The sequence below is a fragment of the Salvia splendens genome, chromosome 17 (genome assembly GCF_004379255.2).
Source record: "Salvia splendens isolate huo1 chromosome 17, SspV2, whole genome shotgun sequence".
Classification (NCBI taxonomy): domain Eukaryota; kingdom Viridiplantae; phylum Streptophyta; class Magnoliopsida; order Lamiales; family Lamiaceae; genus Salvia; species Salvia splendens.
Window position 1 is genome coordinate 8,019,260 of NC_056048.1, and position 11,105 is coordinate 8,030,364.

General features: G+C 39.0%; 1 pseudogene; it reads right to left on the bottom strand.

Moving 5' to 3' along the window:
* Positions 1–2,688: 2,688 nt before the first annotated feature.
* Positions 2,689–8,517, bottom strand: LOC121773327 (annotated as a pseudogene).
* Between the last annotated feature and the right edge of the window lie 2,588 nt (positions 8,518–11,105).

The window sequence follows — 11,105 nt, forward strand, 5'->3', positions numbered from 1 at the left end:
CTAGGACTTCACAAAAACACCTCCTGCTATGTCAATAGGACTTCCCATCTCACTGACACGTCACTAGGACTTCCCCTGCACAATCCACTCTTCCCATCGCCCTTCCCACTAGGACTTCCCGCAATTATAAAAATCACAATAAATACCGGACGTCCGACCCATGCCACAATGGTGGACGTCCGCCCGCCCGTCGCCCGGACGTCCGAGGACATGCGACGTCCATACGGGACATCCGTATCCGAGTGCCTTCGTTACAATGGCGGACGTCCCGGTCGCCCGTCGTGGATGTCCGACCGGACGTCCGCCATTGGAGATGCTCTAACTTTTTAAATTGTTTGATAAATAAAATATAAAAACTAAGACAAAAATTGAGGGCATTTCTTTTATTAGTGTTAAAAGGCAAAAGTGAAAATAGATAAAAGTATGGGAGAGAAAAAGAGTAAAGTAAAAAAATTTATTTGTTATAAAAAGAAAATGAGTCAACTATCTTGGGACGCTCGAAAATAAATACGCGTATGACTCAACTATCTTGGAAGTTGGACAAAAGGAGTATAATACCATTCCCTCACCTGTCCACCATCCATCGTCGTGGTTGCGATTAGCTTTCCCTCTGCAACTTTCCATCCACCATCGTCTTTCCTGACCACCTCATCTCCGTCAGCCTAAAATTTTGTCCACTGCAACTACCCTCTCCATCCACAATTTGAAACCAAAATCAGCATAAATCGAGAGATAATAGATACAAATCGAGACAATTAAGTGTTTCGATATTATTTCGATTAGTTGAGGGAGCATAGAGGAGGCAAGCTCAGCCACCACTGTTGCCATGTGCCGCCATCTGCTAACTATTTCCCCAACCACAAACCAACAGAAATCATTAGGTCCTTGTTTGTATGACAGAATAGAATGCGATTCCAACTTCTATTTTATTCATTTGTCTAGTAAGATGGAATGGAAGAGGAATGAAACGAAAATGCAAAAACAATAGATATTTCATTCCTATCTTCGTTTCATTTCTACCTTCATTTCATTCCATCCTTGTTTCTTCCATCATACCAAGAAAGATCTAACTATCCAATCAAGTGATGCCCAATAGTGGATAACCTCATCATTTCGGGAGCAACGCATAATTAGAGGAACAAAGGTCCTATTTAGACTATGTTTATCAGCAACCACCCAACCATACTCTTTTTCATGATTTATCAATGACCACCCAATCACCCAATTATATATTTATTTTTATTACTTTTTTATTATAATATTATTACATGAAATATGTATCATTGCACAATAAAATTTATAAAAAAACGCCATAAATGACAAAAAAAAGATTACAAAATAAGAAATTATTCAAAAGAAGAAGGATTACATGAGGAGAAAAAATGAGATCTTTTTGTGCATTAAACTATATGAAATGTGGTCTCTATTTATAGAGGATGAAAAATTACGAATTTTGGTATTTTTTATATATTTTTTAATATAATATATATAAGATATAATAATTTAAAACAATAATAATTATCGGCCAATGAAATTATGCTATTTGACACAATCTCATTGGCTGAATTCATAAATGAATGGAGACCGCTTGGTTTGTGGTTGCCTTCCATTCAACCAGTGGCGGATGCAGGAATTTGACGTTGAGAATTCTAATTCTAGAATATTTTTTAAATGTTGGTGTTGCCGAAAGTTTCGGCATTATAAAGATGCGAATGAGATGAGTTATGAGATAAAAATAATTAAATGATATGGAAACTAGAGATATTTATGCATTTAATATTATTAATTTGAATAATTTTTTAAAATAAGTTAGTCATGAAGTAGGAGTACAAAACATAAATTTTTTTGTTCCTGATAAGAGTAAGAAAATGTAAAAAAAACAATAAAAAATAGCAAAAATACAAAATTGAAATATATAAGTAGCAAAAAGACAAAATGAATGTATAGTATAAATGGTGAAATTGTTGGGGGTTCCATGGTACCCCAAACCCCTAGGTAGGTCTGTCTTGCAACCTATGCCAAGGAAAGAGAGAGACCATTTGAATCAATTTCATTTTTATTTTAATTGTGAAATGATGTGGAGTTCAACCGATAAACATGGTCTTAATAGCGTAGTACATAAAAGCAATGGCGGACACACATGCAAGAAATGAGGGGCTTAAATTAATTTTTTTGTATTCATATACAATCATAAAAATATCGATAGTTTGTGCCAATCGTTATGTAAAAGTGTATAATAGTCAACAACTAAAAATAAGAAGTTATAGTATTAAAATTTCAAACTCAAAAAATAAAATATATAGCATCCACCAAAACAAACAAAATATTTATGTCCTTGTACATAGGAACCACGGGCAACACCACTGTTGTGGCAACACAGACGTCGCCTTTGACACTAGTGGGTGGTGGCTTCGATGTCTCCATCAACCGAAAATGTAACATTGAAGAGCAACAGCGCGTATCTAACGCAGTTCAAGATTGTTAACGATTTTAGCTACCAAATAACGGGTCTAATTAATCTCTAATTAAAATCCAACAAATTAGGTTTTTATCAATCCTCAATTAAAACTAGCCAATCAAGATTCCATTCTAACAATGCCAAACACTAGTAAAATTACAAATGTACTACCTTAAAGCTTCAATCCAAAACATTTTACATCCAATTTGAATTGAGAATGACAGCATCATCATCATCATTATCTCTCCCAAAGAACTTGCTCGTCAATCTTGCTCAGCGCCTCATCGTCAATCCGTTTCCACGTCTTGATCATCTTCCCTCCGCCCCACGACTGCTCCCCCTTCTCGAGTTCAGCCAGGATCACTCTGCCTCGTCTCCCCACCCAGCGACCCCATAACCATGATATCCGAACCCTCCCCCATAGCAAAACCATATGCCTCCTACAGTCCCACAGAAGTCGTTCGTGTGATCATGGCCTATGAACACGGCCTTCACGTCTCCAACGGATACGAGCGTCTTGAGCACACCAGAGTTTACAAGGGAGCATGCTGTGTACTCTCGATAATGACCAACCAGATTGTAAATAGGACCTTGTCTCATTTCAGGGATCGGGATGTGGAAAAATGCTAATGATGGAATGGCAGCTAAATATCGAGATGTTCCAGATGAAGATTCGTCACTATCCAGCTTCCTTTCCTGTAATATATATCACCTGAAACTTGTCATTGATTCTAAATCTTCAATACAGCCTCATAATAGATTAAATAAAGTGAAAAAGATCTCTTAGTACAGACACTAGTTACACTAGACTGCATTTGTCATCAAACATGTACTAAACCAAATTATGACATGTAACAAGCAACGAAATCATCATAAAGTCAGAAACTTGATTTAAGGAGCAGCTAAAATTAACATAAGCACATACATATGTAGGCGATAAAAAAGCAATGAAGTTTTAAATACTTAGAATAGTAGAGGTTCAATATCAGGAGAAGTTTCACCTCAAGTTTATGTGAAACATTACGGAGCCAATTAAGCTGAGATTCTTTGATCCAATCATAAGTTCGAACCCCATTAACAACAGCTCTGTCCCCGCTGTCAAGAAAATAAAGATTGAGGACAGTACTATTTGCAAAATTGGAACCTGGAGCACCCCATATTCTGAGATCATAGTTTCCAAAGCCATCAATCTTTGGAACTGGAACCACTTTGTCGGAATGGTCACTATATTCAACTGATGGAAACGTTTGTGATAGAGAATAATCCATGAGGGATAAGAACGACATTAGTTCTTCACGAGTCATCGTAGATTCTTGGTCATGGTTCCCTAAAACAGCTGCCCAAGGGATTCCTGATTTCATAACTGGGCCAAAAGCTTGCAACATGGATTCAGCAGCATCATTAGCAGTCGACCCGAATATGTTGTCTCCTGGGAGGTTTACACAATGTGAAGGGTATATATCGGAAAACAAATACCAATAGTATCTCATACTCATTTTGTAACGCCCCGCTTTTCGAACCCTAATTTTCGAACCCTAAGACGTTGTATTTATTGCTTTGATTGCCGCAATTAAATGACGATTTATTATGTATATACTTTGGTGACCTAATTTGTTTTGACCAAGTCAAAACCGTTGATTTTATGACGTGGCTTTAATTAATTGATGGGGAATGAAATATATTACGGTGGATTATATTATCTTTGGGGAGTGAGATTTAATTAGTATCATAAATAACTCCCTTGCCTTTTTATTGTGGAAATTTCGACCACTATTATTTTAAGGAGAGGAATTCTATTTTCTTGGATTTAATTATTTGCTTGGGATAATTATCCAATTAAATCCAAAGCCTAATTACCCTATTTCCTTCTTGAGGAAAAATCGGCCCCCACTATTATTCCTAAGGAGATTTCGAAATCTCCTAGCTTGTGGGAGAAGAAATTATTCATTCTTTATTTTGATCACTCAATTATTTCTTTCCATGTTTTAATTGGAATATCCTAGCAAATCTTGCCTTATCTTATTTTATTAAAAATTTGGAAATTATTCCTTGTGGGGGAATATATTTCACACGCCTACTACCTTATTTTATGTGGGAGGATTTTATTTATTTTCCTACTCCGTAATTATTTTATTCTGCTCCGTGAAAATACCAAATTAAATCATGGCTAATTAAATAACCATGATTTTCGAAATATTCTCCCTTATTCTCCCTCAAATTAACGCCAATTTCCCCTCCATCAAATCTCCCATCTTTAATTTGATTTATTCTCCAAATATTTTCTAATTAATTGGGAGATATTCTATTCCTAAATTCTATAAATAAAAGACTCCTAAACCTAACACCTCAAATCACACGCCTCTCTCTCTCAATCTCACGCCATTCTCTCTTCTCCACTCTCCCACACTTGTTCTTCCACTCTACTCAAGATCCTTTCGATTCGCCAAGAGTTTGTTGAAGAACCAAGAGTTTTAAACGTTTCTACCGATTGTTTTGTTCAAGAAAGGTACATTCCAGCCTCTATTCTCCATTCCTCTCCATCCCAACTCTTCTTTTGTTCCCTCATGCATCTAGTGGGTGTAGGATTTCAAATCTAAGGGTTTTAATCGGTGGGAATTTGTGATTGTGTATATGATTGCGTTTTGAATAAATCGTTTGATGATTTAATGAATCCTCGGTGAATGATATGTGATTTCATGAATATATGTGTCTAAGGACCCTTTTGAGCATGTTTGTGTGTTAAAACCATGAAAAGGTTGATTTTGAATAAGTGGGGGTAAACCCTAATTCGAATTCCTAAAAGCATGAGAAACTGTGATTCCGAACAGTAGGTTCCGACTCGTTTTTGACTGACCAAATGAACTCCGATTTGACCGATTCTTTTTCCTGAGTAAACTTCATGATGTGTTCTATGTTGTGTGTGAATTTCAACTCATTTGGACGAAAGATGAATTTTTGGTGAATTTTTAAAGTTTACTGCGCATTTCTGGCAGAAAGTGTTTTCTCGACCAGTAGGTTACGTTTTCGATTTGACCGACCTAAAATGGTTATTTTGAAATGAATTTTTAACTGGAAATTATTTGATGAGTATACTGCCTTGTGGTAAAATTTTAGCCCCAACGGAAGTCGGGTGAATTTTTAGTAAATTTTATAAAATGGTTGCGCAATGCTGCCAGACTTCTATCTTTACAAAAACACTATGTTACTATAAGTGAATTACATGATTGATATATGTGATGACGTGATGTGATGTTCAATGATGGGAAAAGGGAAAACGATAGGGACATGCATAATATTAAGTCAATGGTTGTGACTGATAAGTTATATATATATTATCTAAAGGTGATAACTCGTGCGCAAAGCGTGATAACAAAGGAAAGGCAGTAGTTGAAACCAAAACGGTCGAGGTGGGCTACTTTTCTACCCTACACTATGTGTGGGTTTCTCTTTTACTAAAAACTCTTTTACGTATGACTGTGGAGCTATAAGGGTGGTTTTAAGCGATTATCATGTCGTGATTTGTTTTAACGTGCCTATCTGATGTGGCTGTTGCCACTGTTATATAAATCGAATTCGGGTCCTCGTAGGGCCGCAAACCCTACTTGGATTAGTGTACACCTATGGTAGACTGTGTGCTAGCGTACGGGCTGGCCGGTCTAGTGACCTGGTTTGCGGCCGCATTCCTTGTCATGTATTGGCAGATATGGACGACGATGGGGAAAAAATGACTGCGCAGTCGCTATTTTGAACAATGGAAAATATTTTGGTGCCTCGGGCCTTTCCAAAGTAAAACCCTGATGGTTACTTACGTATGGCATGATAATATATACTTTTATTTAAAATGTTTTCGGGCATGAGCCACTGAGTATTTTCAAAAGTACTCAGCCCTGCATATGTTTTCTCTATGTGCAGGTTGAGCAGCGATGAGCGGTTGGTGGTGTTGAGCAGAAATAATAATATGGTTGTTTTGAAACTTCGAGTGTCGTTGTGTCTTCACACATGACTTCACTCTTCTCTTAGATGCTTCCGCTGTGATATTTTCCTTACGTACATTTTTACTAAACTATGGATCTTTTTGATTAAATGTTGACAACTCGTTACCCTTTTTATTAATGTCAAACCTTTGGTCTTTTCATTTATTTTAATATAGATATCTTCGGTCGTTTAATTATTAGACTTAAATTTTGGTCAGACTTTTATCGAAACCCTAGCCTTTTAAGCCCGTTCATTTAAACCCCTTTAAGTCGCGATCGCCCGCTTTTATTAACCCTAGGGAGGGCGGTCGTGACACATTTTGACATATATTAGCTAGTGAGAGGTTCACAGAATCAAATGCCTACATATGTTAGACTACTTAATTTGCAACACATAAAATTATAAAATTCAAATGCATAAAGTGATTAGTTCATGGAGTAATGGTTTAATACCAGTAAAAACAACAAAATCAGGTTTTTCCAACTGAATCATCCTCTCAAGAAACCTGGTTGTGTTAAGGTCAGAACAGCCAGCATAATCACTGTCCAACACATCCCGACATGGAGTCAACTTCCCATTCCCGAAATGCATATCTGCCACCTACATCACAAGCCAAAACCCATCAATATATTCAATCACTGAAAAGGAAACAAAAAAACAGAAACAGGCCCAGAAATTATTAGCCTCCACATGAACTGAATCATGTTTCTTGATATCTAGAAACTACTTGGAGGATTTTGAAAGTGCCGTCAGCATGAAAACGCAGAGGGGTTGGTGCCGCTTTCTTGAATCTCGCATTTTGATGGTTTATGCTGAGTTTTGGGGAGACAAGAAGTGTGTCGAGTAGGTGTACGGCTGAGCACACGAGTATGAGGTAGAGGGTAGAGTGAATCCATGTAACCCCCTCTTCCCTAGCGAACAAAGACATTATGAAAACTCAAGTTATTATCATCAACATTTAACTCAAATGCAGAAGTTCAAAAGAAAAAAGAACATGTAAATATAAATCTTCCTAAATGTCAGTGTATTAATAAAAGAGCCCAAACATAAATTTACATTTAAGGTCATGAGATTTGAAGAAAACACGTTAAAATTCACAAAACTAAGGTCACGGATTCGAAGAGTATCTATAGCCAATGCCAATGTTGGAGATGGCAACATATAATGTTAAAGATTGGAATGATATATGACTAACATTAAAACGGGAGAGAATGTTGTCCAACTGCACTAGCCCCCCAGCCTCTTAGCCTACAATAAAATAATAAATATGGTGTGATCATGCACACATACTAATTGGGTAAGCACTGCAAACTGTTATAAACTTATAATCAACTGCATAAGAAAAATAAACATGATGAACTATCCAAACTTGTTTAATCATGTGAGACTACCCTAAAGCGCCATGATCCATGTGGTCATATTTAATTCACATAAATGTTACATAACAGAGCAGCATTAACATCCATACTCGACAATGCTCCCAAGAGTATATTCTCTCCCCTGTTCAGTGCAGAAGAGACTTGTAACATATTGAAAACTGAAGGCTTTTATGCAAATTTATCTTAGAAGAGGCACATCGTTAACTTTATCAAGCAAAAGCCAACGGAGCAGCTCCTTGGAAGTTTTAGTTGGGGGTCATTGATGAAGAATTTAAATGTATTCGTGTGTTAAGCTATCATTTGTTGATCATAGAAAGGTCAAATTGCAATTCTTAAATGTTTGGTCAAAATCCCCAATTCAATAAAAAATGCACAGAAGTCAAAATTAAAATCTTTGTCGCTGATCACTTGCTCCACAAAACCCCCTGTTCTAATCGAAACTCGCAAACAATAACTCTCTCTGCGCCGTGTCAATTACTCCGCCGTGCCGACACCAGATCTCTATGAATTGAGGTGGTGGCATCACACACTACCACTACCATCCGAAACCTCATAACCACAGACATGAATGAAACTGAATTGAATGGAAAGACGATACCTGAGAGAGGGCGAGATATGTCTTGGCTTTCCTTTTTTGGACGAAAATCAATTGCCGAAATGAAGAATTCGTGTATGCTTCCGCCCCAAATTCACCCCACCTCGCCGACTTCCATTCTTCTCAGTAGTAATTAGTGTTTAAATTAGTGTTTAAATTCAAATTAGCAAGTGAGCATAAATTGATCGATTAACAGTTTTCTACCTATTTTTATAAATAGGCTTATTTTGAAAGAGTGAGCAATTATTTATTTCAATAGTTAGGAGATCCATGCCATATATAAAAGGGCAGTTTTGGATAAATTTACAAGATTGTCATTTAATTTAAGTGGTGTGAGTGAGAGGTTTTACTCTGTCAACAATTATAGGCAGCTTGAAATTCGTGAATGAGTTCATTCCTGTTGAAGTTGCTCCAACATGCCCTCTGAATTTTAATATGGTGATGTTTGAGGTTGGTTTTCTCTCAAGTTCGTTGTGATTTTTCAATTCTGCAAATAACATTCGATTTGCTTACCATAATCGATGATGATACCCAGGATAATCGAGGCAATGATGGTGGTGATCAGCCCATGGAATCAGGAGAAGACGCTACTAATGTATCTGTAGAGGAGAAATCAAAATCAGCTACTACGAGGCAGAATGAAAAGATCTATGCTGAGGAAGGGATGCTAAATACAAAGATGAGAAAAGCAGATAAGAAAAACCAGACGAGTACAATGGAACACGATTAGTGCGAGTTAAAGGTCGGCTACATGAAGGAATCCTCCGCCATGGAAACTGGGGACAAGGACGAAAGCCACGGAACAAAGAAAAACAGATTCAAGCTACCTTGTAGGCTAGACTTGGATAATGAATAGCTAAAAAAGAATGACAAAATTTGAAGCACAATTTTGAAGGCATTCGTAGGAGAGTATTCATGTTTTTATGTTTCGTAAGAGCATCCCAGATGGAGCGTCTTATAGTCTGCCCTATAGGACGCCCTATCCTCCGACACATCAGCATTTTATCCCCCTACCCTTCCACCTGCAGTGGGATGCCCTATAGTCCGCCCTATAGCATCACAATTTAATTTTGTATTTAATTTTTATGTTTACAAATATATCAAGCAAAATAAATTAAAAAACACCACAATTAAGGCAAATCCTACATTTACTTCATTAAAAAAAAGTTACAAGAGTGGAGACAAAAAACAAGTGCACTACAGATAAAAGCATACTCTACATCATTCCCAACTTGCGGCGCAGATCATCGATCATCCACTTGAGGTATTCGGCTTCGCCCGGATCCTCACACTGTCTGAGGGCGTGGTGCGTGTCCAACAACGTCCTCCGGTTGGCGGCCGCCACCAACTCCGCGTAGGCATGTCCCGCAGCCGAAGTCGGGGCCGGGGCCGGGGCCGGGTTCTGTGAGGATGTGGCCTTCGTCTTGCCCTTGTTCTTGCCAGCCTAGCTGCCAATGGGACGCCGGGAGGACATCGGTGTGCAGGAACTCTCACCCTCGTACATCGGCTGGTTGAGGTCCATCGGAGGTGCGCCGATGTCGCTGCTCGTATAATCACCGGCGACGGTGTTCTTCGTTCTCTTCGCCGCAACCGATATGGGCAGAATCCCTCCTTGGAACTTCTGCTTGTCCTTCAAGATGAGCCAGGAGTGGTAATGCTTGAAATCGTCGTACGATGAAATGTACGACGCAAGCGCTTTATCGCGCACATCCGTCAAACTCTCGCCGCTGCTCTTCTCCCTCAAGCACTTCTCGTACTCCCACGAGAATAAATTGACATGCATCTTCACCTGATCCTAGTGCTTGCGGAGCTACTCCCTATGGTACTTGTAGGGGGTCGTCGGCTTGGTCTCGTTGTAGCGATAAGCGATGCGCTCCAAGTACGCGATTTGCTTTTGGTTGTTGGCAAACACCGGGTCCTCTGAAATATCAACCCAACAATTCGTCAAGATAATGGTTTGATACGGGTTGTAGTTCGTCCTCCCTGGGGCGAATTCTTCATTCTTCTTCGGAGGCGGCAACTTCTGGGCTCTTTGCATGTTCCTCTTCTTCTTGGTGGCGGAGCCCGAGGTGGCGGCGGCCGCGGGGTGAGGCTGTGGCGCGGGTGGGAGACGGCTCCATATCTGACAGCCAGTACGAATCCGTGCTGAAATCGGGATCGTACTAGGTGTTGGAGTCGAAGGACCGATATTCATAAGGGTTTGTACCCGGCCATCGTGCACCACCACCGAACATCGAAAATCCGCCGGGACTATTTGGACTTGGGAAATCATCGGGATTCATTTTATAAATTGAAATAGAGAGAATGAGATGAAAGAGTGAACGAAAGAGTGAAAGGAAGAAATAGAATTGTGGTGTAGATAAATTTTGAAGAATTAAAAAAAATGTAAAACGTGTTGCATTGGGCGCGGTATCGTCCGCGTCGCCCTCAATGGAACGGACGATAGTACGCCCGATGCGTGCTCCAAGACCTATCGTCCGCGGACGATGCATCGGGTATCGTCCGCATGGTTACAGTGGCAGACGATAGCCCGCCCGATGCCACTGTGGATGCTCTAAACATTCGTGAATTTTTGCCAATGTCACAACCAAAGAAAAATGGGTTGGAATACTATTATATGATTGCTGAAATTTTGATCTCATGATGATAAACTATCTCCAAAATTGACAAATAGTCCTAATTAGCAAGTATTCATCTG